The 19,123-nt window shown below is 46.8% G+C and overlaps 1 long non-coding RNA gene across 1 annotated transcript; it reads left to right on the forward strand.

The window, feature by feature from the left end:
• Positions 1-9,022: 9,022 nt before the first annotated feature.
• On the forward strand, positions 9,023-17,956 carry LOC143693967 (uncharacterized). The gene is made up of 3 exons (XR_013182100.1): positions 9,023-9,149; positions 9,590-9,634; positions 17,552-17,956. It is a non-coding gene; the product is annotated as an uncharacterized LOC143693967 (long non-coding RNA).
• Positions 17,957-19,123: the final 1,167 nt, after the last annotated feature.

Here is a 19,123-nt window from a genome sequence, read left to right on the forward strand (position 1 = left end):
CTCCTTTTCAGTTCCTGTTCTCCTTCACACACAGTAGTAGTTGAATACTTTGGTCAATACAGCCTGACTAGTTTGGTTGTTTCTTTTCTGTCATTAGAGAAGAATGCAGGCCATATCCAGACATATGAGCCTTGAGCTGCTTGCATTTCTTTGAAGAAGAGGGTTTGTGCCAGTCTGAAGTTTTAATTCTGCTGGTCTAAGGTTCTTCTTCCTCTTCTCCCCACCAAGCCCAAGATAAAAAAGTCACAGGTGGTTCTAGGCCCACTGCTGACTTCCACAGAAAACCTCTGGCAATACCTGTATCAGCTTCTGAGCTGACAGAAGGTCTTAGCTTGGTAGAAGTCTTGGGCTGCAGGAGTTTAGCTCACTTTTTTTGCTCTCCTGCCATGTGCATTCTCCCAAATGCTTCTGCATGGAGGTGTGCATTAGGCAAGGCATCTGCTGTCCCTTCAGCTCTTCCTGGATGATACTTTATGTCAAGTCAGTTATTTCTGTGATCTTGTGGTATGCAGTAATTCATCCATGAGGAATTCAAGACATAAGAAGCGGTTTGCTCTTGCTGTCAGTCATGTAGGTATATATGATAAAGTCACACACTTGTTAGCTACAGAGCATTTCAAAGCCAGAAACTCCAGCTTTCCTGGAGAAAAGCAGGGATCTTTCCCTATTTCTTGAGGCAAAGTTTTTCCTCTGACCTAACTATCTGGTATGAGACTTGCCTGGCTGAAAACACTCACATGCCAAATAAGGAGTACATCAAAGTAGGAGAGTGACCACCCTGACTGACAGCTAGGGGCTGTTTAATGTTCTTTGAAGTTCCTCAATTCAGGCAATTGTGACATTTAGAGAGCACCTCTCCAAATCTCTTACTCTGTCCTTCACTACAACAGTCACATCAATATCTTTCCTAGTTGAAGAATATCTCTTGGACATGAAGAAATTTAATGAATTAGTGGAGACCCTCAATGGCTCCCAGTTTCCTTGCAAGGAGCTGCATGGGCTTGGTACATCATTGTCAGCACTGCTCTGTGAATGCTCCCTGACAATGGTGTCCTTGGGGAACAGGCTGTGCTTTCATTAAGTGTAACTAGAATGAACAAAGAGGTTGGCTCTTGGCACCATAGCCTGCTCGGGTGTGCAAGGCCTTTTGCCTGGAAACCCTGACTGCTAAAACCTTAGGTGGGACAGATTCACAGGAAAAAAGGGCACCCAGGGCTGGTAAACACAATCAGCACACACTCCAGCCATCCTAGAGCTTTGTGTTCTTACAGAGGGTGAGCAGGAGTATTTAATTCCTAGGAGAACCTTTCAAGTGTTTTGCTTAGCACCTCTCTTAACCCAGTGCTATATGATCACTACCCAGAGCTCCAAGAGCACCTTCTCTTAATGGTTTCTCTTGGGCACTAATTGCAGCTCATTCTTGCCCACTTTGCACAGATATCTGAACTGCTGCAGTGCACATTCATAGCCAAGAAGAGAAGAAAAGGGCTCTGGGGCCAGCAGCAGGGGGGATGTGTCTCCAACAGGACTGAACCCAGGCAGTGCTGCCTGATGCCAGCCCCTATATCAGATAGGTGCTGCCCAGCAGGAGAGGCTGCACTTCTGCACACCTGAGGTGGGAAGGAGAGGATGCAAATATCACTTCAAAGGAGCTCCCAGAAGAGGTCCCTAAGGAAAAGCATGTTTCATACAGCTGGTGTGGGCTGGAATAACAGTTTTGACCTGAACCCTGCAGAGCCACGGAGGGTTATGAATTACTACCTAGTGGTTGTGAAGGCAATTAAGAGAAATAAACAGAAATAAACTCACTACACAGGGAACCTCTGTCACTGAAAGATATGTAGGAGCCCAGGTCAAAAATCCCTGGGAAGCCTGCACCAGCAGATGGCTGCATGTGACACAAAACCACCTCCTCCCTCAGCCCATGATATGGCAGCCTGAGCACAGGACTGTCCAGCTCAAGGGGACTCATTTTCTTGAACTGAAACTAGTCTTCAACCCTTCCAAAGAACTTGAGTTTCGCTTGGATATCAACCCATCTCCACTATTTCCCCAATATTTCTAACTCACATCTCTGCAACATTACTGCTTAATTAGCCCAAGACTGTGCTTGTCTGAACATTGGTGTTCTGTAATAGGAGATAAAAACAGGAGGTTTTATCTCATTGAGGAAATCTTGTGCAATGCATTTCTCTGTTGAAATCAGAGAAGTTAATTTTGCTAGACAGCAAAACCAGATAGTCACTCCTAAACACCTGGATACTGTATGCTCAACTTCATCTGTGCTGTGTGGTCATTTCTCATACAGGGGGGGACTGTGGTGAAGGTTACTGCTGTTCTAGAGACTGGTGTCAATATGTAATAGTGTGAGTGGGAATGAAAACTTGGCAAGCTGAGCAGGTTGATCAAGATTATTTCATTTATTTAGTGTAAAAATACAAAACTATAATCAGCCAAATAAAGTAGGTGTCACTAATCCTGCTGTGCAGAGACACTAACATGTTCCTCAGCACTTGAACTCAACACACCTATTCATGTGCCAGTGGCTCCTCCAAGAAAACAACAGGATATTCTGCACGTCCACCAGTGCCTTGCACAGCAGTTCCTGCCAGTTTATGCTCTTGCTCGAGCATCAGCCTTAAAAGATGAAAGTATGAGATTAAATCCAACAATCTTGCACAATCTTACAGCCATCCAGTGATAGTCAAATGTAGACCTATTCAGAAAAGTATTTGGGTTTCAGATTTTCCCATTAAATGAGGGGTAATTTGAGAGGTTAAAATATCTGGCAAAAAATTCCAGTGCCCACTTTCCAAGAACAAAAAAAATTTCTATGTTTGATCTTTCTGCTAGATTTCTACATGGAGCACAAAGAGACTTAAAACATTGGCTTGAACTTAGTATACCTACAAAGTAAACTATCCAGGTCTAGCATAAAATGTAATTTTAAAACTCAAAAAATATTTGGCATTTGGCATCCTTTATAGCCCAGAGGTTACAGGGAGTTCAGCTTTAACTTTTGACATTAGTGCTTAAGAACTGAGGGAGTTGGAATTGCCTTATGATCTAACAAAGAAACAGGCCTTTATTCTGACAGTAGTTATTTAAGCTAACCTGAGAATATTTATAATGAGGTGCCAAAGGCTGGTCTCTGACAGGCTGCCTGCAGCAAGCATGCCCTGTGCTGAGAGAGTTTGCTGCCTACAGCTGCCTTCACTTTTTTGGTGTGTCCCTGCAAATTGTCCATCTTGGCTTTCCTATTTTTGATCTCATCAGTCCTGGCTGTATCTTACAGCCAGGACTGATGACATCAAAAATAGGAAAGCTTTCGTTGCTGTATCTTATTCATTAGTAAGGCTATGCTGGAGGTTGAAATCCTCACCCGGAGGACACAAATTAAAGTCTCAATTTTGCCCATTGTTCAGAAACTAGGAGTGTCTGGTTCTCATCTTGCTGAGTGCGGAGTCACCCCTGGGGAGTTTGCTCCCAGGAGAAGAGAAAGCTGTTTTACAACCCAACTGCTGCTCTGGGTAAAGAAATATTCTCATGATATCTGTTTCCCAGCTTTGGGTGTTTCTCCATCAACAAGCTGCAACTTCTCAAGCAAAGCCTTATCTGCATCAGATTTTATTACAGGCAAAGTCCCATCCCTGCCCAAGCACCATGGATGACGTCCCTCCCTACAGGAAGGCAGGGTCATATCTGGTCATCAGGATCAGCATTACTTTCTCTCACCAGCTGTGGGCTCAGGTTGGGAAATCCTAACATATTACTTATGTGATGGCAGGAATCTTTGATCTGAGGACAGGAGCTAGAACAGCCCTCAGTCCTGGGGTATCTGATCTGATTTTTCCATCTGAGTACTCAGAGGTCTCTGTCTGAGACAAATTCCCTTGATTTCTGTCCTCATTATCTCTTACTGCAAGTCCAAGCAGACTTCAGCAGGATTTCAGTGGGATCTGGATGTTGCAGATAGGATGTTTAGTCTGCTCTGAATTCACTATGCCACATCTGCATCCTATTTCTGTTACCTTGACTTTGTGGCTTTGTATTACTGCTCTTCTCCGCAGTACTGGGATTTGTAATCACATCTTTCAATTCCAGTAGTGAAGACAGTCTGTCATTTGACATTCTTCTGCTCTCTGTCAAGGCCTTTATCATAGACTTGAGTGAAATCATACCTTTCTTTTCCCTGAAATATGCCCCCAGTGTGGAGGCTCCTATTTAGTGCTATGTAAAAATGCTTTTCTCTTTGTATGGACATGCTGAAGTCCATATGTTTTCAATCAATATCACCATTTCTAAAAAGCAACAGTTCATGCTGCCAGGAGAAGCTGAAAACCTGAAGAGCCCCCCCTTTCTCCTTCTTTTGTAAATGACTCTGGACTCCAGGGGCCATCTCCTGCCTGTGGAGAGACCTCCCTGCCTCCAGCCAAGGGGATCCTGCTGTTTTACACATCCTCTGTGGCACAGCTTTTCCTCTAGCCCAGATAAGCCCATCTGGACACTGGCAAACAAGCCAAGGGGCAGCATGTGTGAAGCATGTTTGTACATTGTGCCTGAGTGACTGGGCTGCTCTTGAGTGCTCCCTTCAGTTAGAATGACTCAGAGAAGTTAAAGCTGTCAGTAGTTTTATGCTTTTCTCAGAGAAGAAAATAAACAAAGCTCTGATTACCTGAAGAGAAATAAGCAGTTGGAAGGCTTACTTCATCTTGGGCAACCATCATCCCAGGGGATCCCTGAAGTCACAGTACTTTGCATTCTTTCTGAGAGGTGCTTTTCTTCTGGTAGCCCTCCAACATCAGCTGCCTGATCTATCACCTGTTCAGGGGACAAGGAAGGTTGTCATGAAGCCAAATCACTTCAGGCTCTTGCTTCCCCATACTGTTCCCTGTAGCTATCTATACCTGAGGCTGACACGGGGCAGGGAGGAGTGGGATGGGCTGGAAGGCACCACGCTGACCACTGACAGAGAAGCAGGTGAAAATGTGCCCTTTCCCCTGCTCAGGATAACCAGTAAAAACTTGCCATCCTTGTCATCTTTCCTCTTTTATCACCAAAACAAGTAGCCCACAAAAATGGCACATGTATTTTGACAAAATGACGTGCTCCCACTGCCACTTTAAGTAGGCACCACAGAAAGCCATGGCAAAGTAGTTCATGTTCCCAGAGTTCATTTTCACCTTGTTTCCAGGGAGCCCTGTGCTGTGCCTGTGAGTGCTGGAGGCCACAAGTGTTTCCTCTGATATACTGTGTCAGAAGCAGTCAGCCCCCTGCCTCACCACGCTTTTTGAGTGAAAACCTATTTGAAAAAATGGCTTCTTGTTTGCCACAGGCCAGGGCTGAGCAGCACTGTGGTACTGGGTTCTGGGCTGCATCCTGTTAGGCATGACCCTGGCCACCTCCTGTGCAGAGGAGGGGAAAAGCATGGCTGAGGCCACATGGGCAGAGCAGGGGCAGCTGGTGGCCCGAGGTGGAAAGCATGGGTGGTTCCTCCAGCACCAGCCCACTGGAGCAGCCTGATGCCAACCAAGCTCTTTGCTCAGTCTGTTTTAATAGCATGTGGCTCATATTTTCTGTGTTTTTCCTCCTGACATTATGCTGATGTGTTAATCCACAGCATGGCAGCAAGAAACGTCTGAGATTTCCTGAAGTGCTCTCAGCTCCTGGAACTGGACACCCTGTAATAACCTCCAGGGCCAATGGCCCTCTGCCTCCAGTTCCCAAAAAGGACTTATTTTCCTTGGCATAGCCAACACGTGCAAAACCTCATTCTGAGGTTTTTTTGAAAGAGAAAATAGATGGCAAAGTGCTTAGCTCTTTCAAGGAAGTTTGGAAACGATGGAGAGCAACCATGTGAGCACTGAGTGTGGCTGTCCAGCTTCCAGCACAGAGCTGTAAATCATCTCCTGAATAGCTGTCACAAGCACACCAGGTCCCAACAAAGAAGCTATTTTTCTTTCATCAGGACTGCTCCTTCAGGATACAACAGCACTGCTAGTGCGTTTCACAGGTGCAAGAAACATTTGAAATTAATATCTTTTTTTCCGAGAAATAAGGTTAAGAGCTTGTTTGCTCTGCTTGTTTTTTGTTACACTTCCCCACAGCTGCAGTTTCCTCCACAAGCTGGAAATGGTTGCACCAGAGGCAGCAGAGTCTCAGAAAAAACAGGAATATTTCCAGTACTGCAAGCAGGAAGGGAGCATCTCAAACTGTGTCCACCCTGGCTGGACTGGAGAAATATTGAGGTCCCCACACCTGGGAGTGAAGCCCAAATCCAGGAGATGGTCCTTAGCTGCGGAAGCACAGCCTGTGCCAACATGCAGTCCATGCTTTGTGCACAGTGCTGGAGTTATCCACTCCCTTTCCTGGGGGAAGGAGTCAGTGTCACTGAGGCTGACACCAGCCTGAGTCTCTCTGATGTGGTTTCCTCTCATTTGGGTGCTGGCAGCTCACACTGCCCCTTGCCAGTCACTGTGCCATTCCCCAGGCTCTTCCTTGTGCCCAGCATCTCCACCATCCCTCCTGGCTCTGGTAGGCTGGGAAGGTGATTTCCAATTTCTGTTCTCCTTTGGGAACAGGGGTCAGGCACATCCCTTGGGAGTGCTCTGGGGTACCACTCCCTGCTCGTTCAGTCCTCATGGCATAGCACTGCTGCCAGGGTGGAATATGCCACAGGAATTGCCCACAAGTGGTTGATTGGACCAATACCTTCTAAACATGAATTGCAAGCATTGTTATTTTAAAATGTGTGACTTGAGCATCTATTAGTAAGACACTGGATGAATAGTAATTAAAGATACATTGCATGAGCCATTAAATGTTTTCCTGCTGATGACACTTGAAGCACATCTGAAGCCAAAGAAACTGAAAGGTAAATGCTGCTGATACCCCAGTGTGAAATATTTTCCTTAGAAAACTCTCTGTGGGTGGCACAGCATTGTTGCCATCAGCCAAAAGGCGAGACTCAAAAGTGCCCTGGAAGCAAGTCAGCACTTCCAAGCCTCCAAAACACTGGACTGAGCAATTCCATCTGTGGGATACTGATCACAGGAGCTTAGAAAAGCTCTTCTGAAGAAGAGAAGAGAAGCATCAGTCTCTGAAGCAGGTTTCATGCTGGATAGCCCATAGGCAGAAACTCATGATTACTCATCCAAAGTTGTTTTCTATGTGGCCCATGTGCAGCTGCTAGTATGTCTTTCCTCAAAACAAGCATTACATGGTTTTATGAAATGTGAAACCACTAATGCTTTACAGCACTCACTTTAAAAGAATACATGGTAAAAGAGAAGTGGATTTTGTCTTCTTTTGAGCCAACACATCAGATTTAATAATTGAGGTGTGGTCTCAAAACAGCCCCTTGTGCTGCAGTTTGCCAAGGCAGAGGCAGCGTTTGCCCAAGTGGGTACCTCCAGCAGCAGCTGGCTCAGGAATAAGGCTTCTGGAAGAAAACTGATTCTTAAAGTGCTATGATGGCCTTGGTATCACAGAAGAGGGCTATGAAACCCCAGCCTTTGCTACTACCCTTGATGTATCTTGTTTGTGCTGTGTCAGACCATTTTCTCCCTGGAGGATGCACCATCCAAACCCCTTAGCATCGTGACTGAGCCAGGAGGAAACCTGTCACTGAAGGATGCTTTCAGGAACTGCAGGGCTTGGTGATAGGCTTGTTCCTCTCCAGAGGTTTGTTTCCAGTGGCTGTTTCTACATGCCAAGATCAACTCTCTGCTGTTTTGGTTTTGTGCTGGGGAGGCAGATTGCATGTGGAGTGATGGCAGCAATGTGGCCATGAAGAAAAAGAGAGGGTCTGTATCAAACATAAACAGTGGCCATAAATGCATATATGCATATATTTGAATGCTTCATGAAGTAAAAGATGCTGTAACTAAAACAATATGAGGGATTATTTTTTCCTTAAATAATAGTTTAATAACTATTATTTAGTTATTAAATAGTTATATTTAATAACTAAATAATAGTTATTAAATAAGTTTAGTTATATTTAGGGACAAAGTTTAATATAAAGTATCTCTGTGTACATTCTGAAGTTCAAGTGTGTGTAAGAGCAAACAGTTTATGGTTCCACAAGATTCCCTGCTCCATCTGAACTTAAGTATGAATTCCCTGGCTGTCTGAAATGGGCTATCTGATGGGAAATCTGACAAGAAAGACCACATATTTAAAGGTTAAACAGCAACAGGAAACTTCCTGGGGAAACTTCAATGGCAGGATGCCTGCTCTGTCAGGATGATAAGATCTGCTCCCGACTCTGTCTGATCCTTTTAGCAAAGCCAGCTCCTGCATAAACACTATAGACTTTGACCAACAGGACCTTGGGAACCCTCTTGCACAAGAATCTATCCCAGTTTTCTGGGGAAAGTAGAGCACAAACACGTTTTCCTCTTCCTTCACAAATTTACAAGCCTGAAGTCTGTTTCTGCAGCTCTGCAGCTTCAGATAAAATGCCTGCGGCAACTTTTTTTTTTTTTTTTTTTTTTTAATGTATCAAGTGGAAAGGTTAGAACAGATCTAAATAAAAAATAGAAAAACAGAGGTGAAAGGTGACAGAGGGTGATAACTGTCCAGCCAGTGACAACTGGAAGACCCCAGGCCTGAAAATAACCACTGGAACAGGTAGGTAGACTGTAAGGGTATAGAAGCCCAGGGGTTCCTTTGTTTGCTTCCCTCCCTGAAGCCCCCAGGCTGAGCTGTTCCTATTGCTGTAGCAATCAGTTATCTCATGTTTCCCCCCTGCTGAAATCAGACCCCTGACACTCTGCTGCAGGAAATCTGGGCTAGGGAAATTTCCTTACCAATATTTATTTCCACTTCTGAGCGTTCTGTGATTATTGATTCTGTGATTACGATTCGGTCTTTAACGGAGCAAAGATACTCGCGGGTTTATGGGTCAGGTCTCTAACCAGATTAAAAGCACTAATCCAAAGCAAACTCCTCTTCATTCTTCCTGGCAGATCCCCTGTCGGGAGGGAAGGCGCCGTTCCATGCCGACACTAGATGTCAGCCCAAACCCGCCGCAGCTCCTGCTCCGCGCCCCAGCGCCGTCCCGCATCTCCACGGAGGAGCTGCCCGGGAGCCTGGGGATGCGGCAGGAGCCTGCACCTGCACGGAGTGGCCAGGGGGAAGGACAGGTGAGCTCCCGCGGCCTCGCACTAAGTCCCTTTTAAAACAAACACGCATTTATTATACATTTTAAGGCGTGCAGACTCGCACCCGAAGTTGCGGCCCTTGTGCCAGGCGTGGCAGAAGGCGGCTGACACCTCCCGAGGCCATGAGCGGCCCTTCCCCGCTCCCCGCCCGGGCTGTCCCGGAGGATCTGGCTGCCAGGGAGGGCTGCCAGCTGCCAGCTTTCGTGGCCATGGAGAGGGAAAGCAGCTGCCAGTGTGCCCTGGAGAAACTCTGGGCTTCTGTGGGCCAGAAAGAGCCCCGAGCTGTGGGCTCTCCTGAGCTCAGGCTGATGGGGCACCTTGGGTTTTACAGCGAGGGAAAGCAGCGGCAGGGAACAGCACTCACCGCGGTACTTTTTGGAAGTAATTTAAAGCTCCAATAGTGTTTTTTTTTCTCCTCACAGCATTGTTGTCCCAGACTGTTTGGCTCACAGACACCAGTTACCAAGGTTAGTGTGGACTGAAAACCCTGAGAGAAAAACAGAAATTGCCCAGTGAAAACGTAGCATTTCCTCATGTTTCCATTCTAGGGACAGAAGCAATTTCCCCTTCCCTTGTTTGGAAAACAGCCTTCCTTCCCCATTTCCCTCTCATTCTCCCAAACTCACTGTCTGGCAGGCCAGCCTGGGAAGGGCTACAGGCTCCAGAGGTGAGATGCCCTTGTGGAATGCAGGGATTAAAGGCTGGCAGTTCATACCTGCTCCTTCACCTCTGTTCCTCTTTTTCACCCTCTGGGTTTTGGTTTTTTTTAATGTGTGAGAGGTTCCCTGCTCAGCACCTGTCTTTCCTTCTGTCCTGTTGTGCAATGAGAGGCATTCAGGAATCACCCAGCTGAGTTGCAGCTCCATAGGGTGCAGTGTACTTCTCATATGCTTGTTTGGGACACCCCTGGCCTGGCAAGGGCTCCCCACAGCAGGGATGAGGTTCCTGCATCTGAACTGGCTGGCACAGGAAGGGCTCAGGCATCCCTGCATCCAGGCCTCCTGCTTCCTTGGTGAATTTGCCCCTCATGGAGACAAACCTAGAGAGACCTTCAAGCTCTTGCACTTTTGAAAACCCCTCCTCTTTCAATAAAGGGATTTTCAGCAAAGCAAATGCAAACAACTCTGGGTCAAAAGAACAAGTATTTAAGGTGCTCCAGCCTGGTATCCTGCAGTAGGTAGCCTGTTCTGTTGGCTTAGCTGCTCGGTAAGATGTGTTTCATTGTCTGAACCACTTCCTTAAAGAACAAATCTAGATGAGTGCTGGATACAACTTGTTCTTGATTACTGCTGGGAGAAAGAAAGAACACAGTAGCACAAACAACCACATGCACTGGTTTGAGCAGTGACTCTTCAGCTGCTGCTCCTTGGGTCAGCAGTGGCAAGGCTGAATTGCAGGCAGCCTGTGTGGGAAAGCACGCGTGACACCGGGCAGAGGGGAGACTTGGACTTCATTGGCTTGACATCATGCCTTTCCATGGCTTGATTTTTTTATTTTTCATTTCCTTTACGAAGCTCTGCTCCTGGATCCTGGCAACACTTCATTACACAACAACAGTTGCCATGGCCACTGAAGTGCAGGCAGCAAACAGCGCTGCTGCAGGGCTGCAGGAGCTGCTGCAGGGCTGGCAGGAGCTGCTGCAGGGCTGGCAGGAGCTGCTGCAGGGCTGCAGGAGCTGCTGCAGGGCTGGCAGGAGCTGCTGCAGGGCTGGCAGGAGCTGCTGCAGGGCTGGCAGGAGCTGCTGCAGGGCTGCAGGAGCTGCTGCAGGGCTGGCAGGAGCTGCTGCAGGGCTGGCAGGAGCTGCTGCAGGGCTGGCAGGAGCTGCTGCAGGGCTGGCAGGAGCTGCTGCTGTGGCTTCCCAGGCACACGGAGTCCTGGTGCAGGGGAAGGTGGGTGCATGGGTGTGCAGGTGCATGAATGCACTGCTGCATGAGTGCATGGGGTGGGAGTGCATGGATGCAAGGGTAGGCATCCCACTGGGGGCACAGCACCCCTCTGGTCACTTGCAGGCATGAGCATGCCACAAAGGACCACTAGCTGGGAGCAATCCATGCCTCACAGCAAAGGTCTGATGTGAATGGGCTGAAATATTTTGCATGAGCTCAGTATGGGCATCTGCAACTTCATGCCTGCTTTAAAAATAGGAATGAGTGCTGCAAAGGGAGGGGGTGGAGCTGCAAGGATGCTCGACACACTGCCAGCTCTCTGTGCATGTGCAAGTCATGAAGGTGACAAAGCACAAGTAGGCACTCAGGAGTTCAGGAGGTGGGCTACTCTGAAGAGGCAGCCCACCCCTCCTGTTGGTGCTCTCTCCTGCTGTGCACAGGGCTTGTGAAGGAGCGGGAGAGATCCTCTGAAATTGTTTGGGCTCACTGCTCTGCTGATGCACTGCAGGTAATGCAGCCAAGGAGGACAGCAGGGCCCTGGTCAGGCAGCTGTAGGGAGCAGGTGAAGTCATGTCCAGTCCATACTGGAGCTGGCAGTACTCAAAAGAGGGGTTCTGGTGTGGGGCACCACATCAAGGAGTTTGCTTTTATTACCTCACCTCCATACAGATTTATTGAAAACCCCCACAGAGAAGCTGCTGCTGGGGTTACTCACAGCAACAAGAAGCCCTTGCTGGGGTAGCTGTGGAAATTGCCAACCACTGTTTCCCCTTCATCCCTGCACTACTGGAGATATTGGGGCAGGAACAATAGCAGCAGACTGCACTGGCCACCCCAGCTCACCCAAGTTTGGCGTGCCCTTCTAGCCTGGAAGAAGTGAGGATTCAAATCCACCATGCAGGGGGCTGCCAGTGGAGGGGAGGCTGCCCTGCCTGTCTTGTTGCTGCCCCTGGTATAGCTGGGATGCAAGAAAAACGACTGGTAACTTAAATCAGTGCAGTGAGACCAGTGAGAGTTAATTTTGCAGAGCTCTTTGTTACTCATGGCACATTCATTTTGTTTATATTCTGTTCTATAAAACTAAATAGTTCCTCTCTCAGTGGTTTTACAGTCTCTAAAGAGCTCTAGCACATTGCTCATCCCATTTTACATTTGTTTGCTTGTTTCTCAAGCCAGTTCTTCCAGTGTCTCCTAAATCACGTCTACTGTTGTTTGAATCCCTTCCAGTTTCTTGCCATCTTCTCAGTGCCAAAATGAACAAAATATTCGTGGTTCATAGCAATATTCACTTTGACACAGAAACAGGAGCATTGTGCATCGGAATTTCTGGGCCTCCCCAGTCAAACAGCATAAAGATTAGTGCCTTTGTGGCTATAGTGACTGTGCCTTTTTAAGCTTTTAACTCACAACAAGTACCTAGGATTTCCTTCAGTTAGATTTTAAATCCTCCCCTCCCCTTCCCCTCCCCCTTCCCCTCCCCCTTCTTCCCGCCCATTCTTTTTCCGGAATCCAGGAGTTGCACTTGTTTTGAGTTGAGAACCCACAAAGGCAAAGCTTTAGGCCTTAGCTCATTGCCTGTTCTGCCATTCCTGATCTCTGCAGCATGATCCCTTACTTGGGCAGTGGTATTGTGCTCTGCAGTCTCTTAAATGTAACACTTTTTCATGGCTTCAGCCATACAGTGCCCTGAAATCTATCTCTGACCTCTGTGGTTCAAAATTCCATATGGACCTTTCAGTTGTTCTGGAGTCAGATGGGGTCCTAGTTTGTTACATTTCACATTTATTTTGCTGTCAGAGTCCTAAGAAAAGCTGTGCTCCCTACAAAATCCTGAGCAAGCCACTCTTTTGACGCGTGTTCAGTCACATTTTGCTCTTCTCAGATATCCTTAACATAATGTTCACAAAAAATCATCCTAGCTGATCTTACCATTCACCATTAATTCCTGGAAACTGTGAAAATATTTTTTTCTTTTAATCCAAGAGTGAGAATTCTCACCCGGCTTTCTGCCTAATGACATGTCCCATTGTGTGTGAGAAACCTGCTTCAGAGCAAGAGAGCCTGGGGCAGGCTCCTGGTCACTGCAGCTCCTCTTCTGGGAGCATGAAACACAAGCCTTCAGATGTCACTGCTCTTCCTTCAGGCACCTAGGTCATATTCTCAGCTGCAGATGAAGCTCCTCAGCCACACCAACCTCCACAAAGCAGTGTCAGCTTTTGGCACACTTTGGGGCAGGGAAAGGCTGACCCATCAGAGACAGCAGCTTGGAGCAGTCCCTTCAAGACACACTGGGCAAAAGCTCCAGATTTTGCTTGTCTGATAGTCTTGGGTTTCATAGCTGTTACAGGACCAGGCAGAATTCTCTGTAAATGTTACTGTTTGCTGTGTCTAATTTATTTCACAGCAAATAAAAGTGCACATGACAGTTATCCACTCCCTCAGAGAGTAATGTTGATTCTTAAGCCTTCCCCTCACTTAGCCAAGACTTATCCCCTCTGCTGCTCTAAGTGTGACATTTTTCTCTGAGGTAGTTGACTTTACAGCTCTGTTGGCTAACCTTGGTGAAAACCTTTTCCCAGAAGTTTGATGATGATTCACTGCCATTATCCAGAGCACAGATTCTCCTGTTTAAGCAACTCACACAATTTCTGTCAGCAGCATGTCTGAACACCAAAAATTGCCAAGTGATGACAAGCCCAAGAAGGGCTGGTGTTGGCAGAGCAAAGTTTTTTCCTGTCATGTTGAGGTTAGAGATATTTTAGTGTGTCTGTTGTGGATGCACAGCTGTAGGTCCCCTCAGGAAGCACCTTTTCTCCCCAGTTAGATCATATCAGAAAGAAGTATCAATCTGAATAACAGAGAAAATATTAAAGCTGGATTGCAGAGTGGGCTGTTGAAAGAAGCCTCAAGTGAATGTCTGTGATTGTGTTCAGGTCCTGCAGTCTTCTGCTCTTGTTTCCTCCTGTCTTCAGCTCTGCAAGTGAAAGCGAGGTTCAGTGCAAACATTGGACACTTTGTTCCACATTTAGCTTCACATGTAGGTGGGGAAAGGGCCAAGGCTGAATTTTTTCTCTGCTAGTCTCTATAAACAACCTGAACATCTTGCAGCTGTCAGAGCTCAGACCATCACATCTCATAAACCATCTGCAAACCTCTATGTGATATGGAAGATTGAAAGAACAGGCGGTGCCTGTGACTTGTTCTCATTAAAACATCTAATTCAAGTCAGTCTGATGCAAAGTTCAGTTTTTCCAAAGTGTGTACTGGCTTTGGTGTATGCCAGTGGGTCATGGGGTGGTCTCACACTCACCTGGCAAAACAAGTACTCTCTGATACCCTTCCCATGGGGACATGCACTGCAAGAATGATCTTAACACTCTCAGCCTGCTAGGGAACAATAAGGCAACCTTGGGCTATGGGACAGTAACTGGGTTTCTGCAAAAGTTTGAGCAGCACAGCCTGAAAACAGAAATGGTAAAAATGCTTTGGTGGAGAGGGGGATGGAAATGCACCCACCTCAGGGCAGCCATACCTGATTCTTCCTTACACCTCATCTGAAGACTCCTGTGGAGGAGTTGTTGCTGCTGGGGCTGTCTCTGCTCATCAGTGTCACATTCATTTCTGTATACTCTGGTCCAGGCAGTGGCACACCTACTTTGCATCTAAATCCACTTTGTCAAAGAGCTTGCAGTAGTGGAGAGCCCAGTGTTTCTTCTTCCCTCTACCCTTTTGTTAGAGATAAATTTCAGTTCCAGAATATAGACAAGACAACACCCCAGCAGCAGCTTCACTGGCATCCTTCAGAGTATCTGCAGAAACTAGCTAGAAAAGGTTGCTCAGTTCATGTTGTACTGAGCAAAGCTCTTGCCTCCATGACTGTCACAGCCAGACTCAGACACACCTCAGGGGATGGGAAGCTTGGGCTGGCAACAAGAAACCTATTTTTAAACTGTCTCTGCTGCATAAAGTAATATGAGATTAAACTGCATGATGGTTACTCCCTAATTGCTTGGGGTGATGCCACAGGGGGCCACAGGGGTGGTGGCACTGGGGTGTTCTGCCACCCCTGCATCCACCCAAGGGCTGCGTGAGCTCCATTGCCCCTGCGCTTTCCGTGCTGACGGTCAGACTTTCAGGGCCTGCCCAAGAGCAGGGTTTTCACTTTCTCAGGCATGCAGTGACTTCTCAGCAGGGTTTTCTGCATGGCTTGTACTTTCTAAGAAAGGAGCTGAAGCGAAGCCCAAGAGTGAAGAAGCAGCTCTGCTTACTGGCCCCAGGGACAGCACACGCCCGGAAAAAATCCCTGCAGATCAGATAGAGATGTAAAACCCCATCAAACCACTTGAGAGAGGGAGTGAGAGGCTTTTTACACTATCAACTTGGATGAGATCTCTTTTAAACTTAGCTGAAATGAAAGGAGGGTGGGGAGTTTTTGTATTGCTACTGGAAGCATTTTTCAGTCTGCCCTAAAAATGACATGAAACTCCAACCTCAAAGTAGTTTATTTACAGGTTTGGGTTTAAAGAAATCTCTGTGTGAGGGGGAAAGGTTGTTCCTCAGCCAGCAGGCAGAACTGGAGCTGGGGGATGGCTGATGGTTCTGGCTCCTTAGGTATGAATTAGGTGGGATTGCTGTTGGTAACTAGAGCCAAGAGTAAATATTTGGGTGAGGGAGCTATAACTAGGCATGCCATCTAACCAATCATAAGCTGGGTCTGGACAACAGAAAATAAGAGATTTGGTGTCTATCTTCCCATGAATGCCAGGGGCATATAACTGCTTTTTAAAATGAAGAGATGGTATAACTGCTTTAAAAATGTATAAAAAATCAATGTGGCAGCATGCTTGGAAAGCTAAAGATGGGGCAGGGTCTTATGGTGGTATGACCTTTCATAGAACTAATAATAAAATTGGGGTTTTGGACTGACATACTCTAATGTCTATACCAACTAAAGGGTAAATGCTCCAGGATAATGTCTGGACCTGATGAAAACATAAACTTTCATTTAAATGGAGGTAAAGCTGTGTAAGAACATGGCCCCAGGGCCCTCAGCTGAGCACACCAGATGAAGCAGGTGCTGCCCCAAAATTGTGGGGTTGGACTGACACCATGCTCACAGAGGCACAATCATCCCTGCTATGCTTGGCTGCCTATGTCTTTCTGTGTTCATGTGTTTACATTTCTATTTAAATTTATCTGTAAGTCTGATTTTTCTGGAGTTTTAACATACTTTGTTTTGATAGATAATTGCTAGTCATGTAATATATTTTACTTTCGGGGTTTATTAATCTGCTTCCAGCTATAATTCCATCTTAGCCTAGTTTTGTCTCAGAAATAGGAAATGTTTTCTTATTCCTAGAGCAACAGATGTGAATATCATCCTAAGGATGGGAAGCTTATCAAGTGCCCAGTACAGTATTTTTCAATGATATTTCAAGAAACTCTTTATCCTGAGTCTCTCTGACAGGAGACATTGGTTTTTGATCCCTGGATCACAATGAAGTTTTACTGTATGGAAGCTGTGGGGGAGCATGCCATAGTTTTCATTTATTTTCCCATGGAAATTGTAAATCTGTGCATCTTTCATGGCTTAGTCATATACATTACAGAACAATGCTTGTGGTTATACCATTATTTTTCTTTTGCAATCTGAAAAAAAGGTTACCTCTTTTGATCAAAACTGGTTTTGACCGCAACTGGAACATGCAGTGATGAAACAAGAAGAAATATCAGGGTCCTTTTCACACTGGAGCAGAGTTGGCAAGTGCCTGGTGATACCTGTGAGGTCACTGGTCCCTGCTAACATGTTCTCTTCCTAGAGTTTGATAGGATTGCAAGCTAGATTTGCACTAGAGTTGATGCTAAAAACTTCCTGACCTGCCATTCAACCTTACCACCCACCCACTTTTGAAAGTCCCACTGGGTGTGAGCTCCCACTATGCTGCTCTCAGCCTTCAGAACTGAAAATTGTATGAACCATTCATCTGAAGATCAGGCCCACACTTCCCCTGTGCCAGAGTTTTGTGAGTGATGCAGGCACTGAAGAATAGTCAAGGTGCTGTTTCTTTTTTGGGCTAAGCTAAGTATGTGATATGTCATACTAACCACAGTGGGTGTAGAAAGCTGCTCCTACTTTCATCCAGTGCTTCCCTAGTAACTCAGAAGCTGAGACTTTCATACTTTTTGCTAAATTTCACTCTAGAAATAGTCTGAGATTTCCCTCCGCATCAGAAGACACCAAGAGAATGTTTCATATAATGCCAGCTGGTAATTAATACAGATTAGTGACAGGAAATATGGAGCTGAAAATGTTGCACTGAATTAAGCCATGCCTCCAAAGACTGTAGCATAGGAACTGCTCACTGTGAGGTTAGGAAGTTCAACAAACTTTGTTAAAAACAGTCTCTTTTATTTAACTTTCACTTCTTCTCTCAGTTTTGGGCTGATGTGATTCCAAAGTGAAGTTCCTGTTTCTCTTCTCTCCTCCCTTCCATCCAGCAGGCCTGTGCAGTTGCTGCAGGAGGGGAAGGAGGGCGAGCAGGCTGTGCCCAGGCAGGCCTGGCACTGAGCAATTCCAGCCATGGGGTACTGAGAGCGAACCAAGCCCTGCTCCTCAGCCTGTGCTGGCCTTGCCCCGAGGGTCACTGTCAGCAGACAGCCTGGGAATAGCTGCTGCTCCTTCCCAAGGCCACACAGAGCACCCATCTGGGCACAGACACCAAGGACACCCTGGCTCAGCACACACACAAACCACTGCCACAGAAGGTGAGGGTGGGTAGTGGGACCTCTCCCCACGTTTGGGAGTAATTCCCGTGTGATGAAGCAGCATTTCATCCACAACTGCTCTGAAATGGTCAAAGTATTGGTTGGGCAGTGAGATGAAATAAATCTCTGGTTAAAACTCATCACCTGTCTTTATTTCTTTGAAAAGCCTGTGAAAAAGAAGAAAAAAAAATTGTATTCTGCCAGGTTTGTGGAGAAGCAGGTGGCATAGCAGTTAGTAAATCCTGCTCAAAAGCTTCTCAACCCAGTGGCCACTTTCACTCAAGTAGGAAAGAAAGGGTAACCAAAGAAAAGGACAGAGAAACAAGTCAGTATTACCTTCCTCTCCTCTCCTCTCCTCTCCTCTCCCTCTCCTCTCCTCTCCTCTCCTCTCCTCTCCTCTCCTCTCCTCTCCTCTCCTCTCCTCTCCTCTCCTCTCCTCTCCTCTCCTCTCCTCTCCTCTCCTCTCCTCTCCTCTCCTCTCCTCTCCTCTCCTCTCCTCTCCTCTCCTCTCCTCTCCTCTCCTCTCCTCTCCTCTCCTCTCCTCTCCTCTCCTCTCCTCTCCTCTCCTCTCCTCCCCCTTCCCATCCCATCCAAGTCTAGACTTTTGGATAAAGCTTGTGAGACTCCCCAAGTACAGGGTGCCATGTCCAGCCATGACTGACAGTGACACTTGTTTCCAGGCCCGTTTTGTCACCATAGAAATTTCTCTTTTATCTCTTTTCTACCAGGCAGTAAAAGGTGAGAAGAGCCTGCTGCCCTTCAAGGGGCAGGGACAGCCTGTGTGCAGGGACACAAGGGCACGGGCACGAGCTGTGCCCCTCTCCCCCTGGGCTGCCAGGGGAAGGGGCTGCTCCTGCTGCCACCCCACAGGCTGGGAGGGTGTCAGAACCCAGGACATCCCTCTGGCTGTCCAGAATGGCCAAGACCCCTCCAGGGGGCTCAGAAGCCCTGGCACAGAGCCCAAAACACCTGTGGTTTTGATTATGATCCCTGGAGCAAGTTACCAACCTTATATGAAGGTCAGCAAACCACAACAGTTTAGGTAGAATAATAGTGCAGTTATCACAAGGTGAAAAAGTAGATTTTGGGGTTTCTAGAATGGGAGTTCAGGGGACAAGATGGAGGGATCTGGGTGTGTCCAGCCTTTCTTCTTCTTCTTCTTGGCCTCCATCTTAATCTGTGATGTTGGCACTCACAGATTGGTTTAGAGTAGAAGCTCCCTGTCTAACATAGGTGATAGGTATTGGAAAGTAATTGTAAACATTGTAAATGTAGTTTTTAGTATAAAGACATAACACTGCCCTA

Source organism: Agelaius phoeniceus, chromosome 4 (genome assembly GCF_051311805.1).
Source record: "Agelaius phoeniceus isolate bAgePho1 chromosome 4, bAgePho1.hap1, whole genome shotgun sequence".
Classification (NCBI taxonomy): domain Eukaryota; kingdom Metazoa; phylum Chordata; class Aves; order Passeriformes; family Icteridae; genus Agelaius; species Agelaius phoeniceus.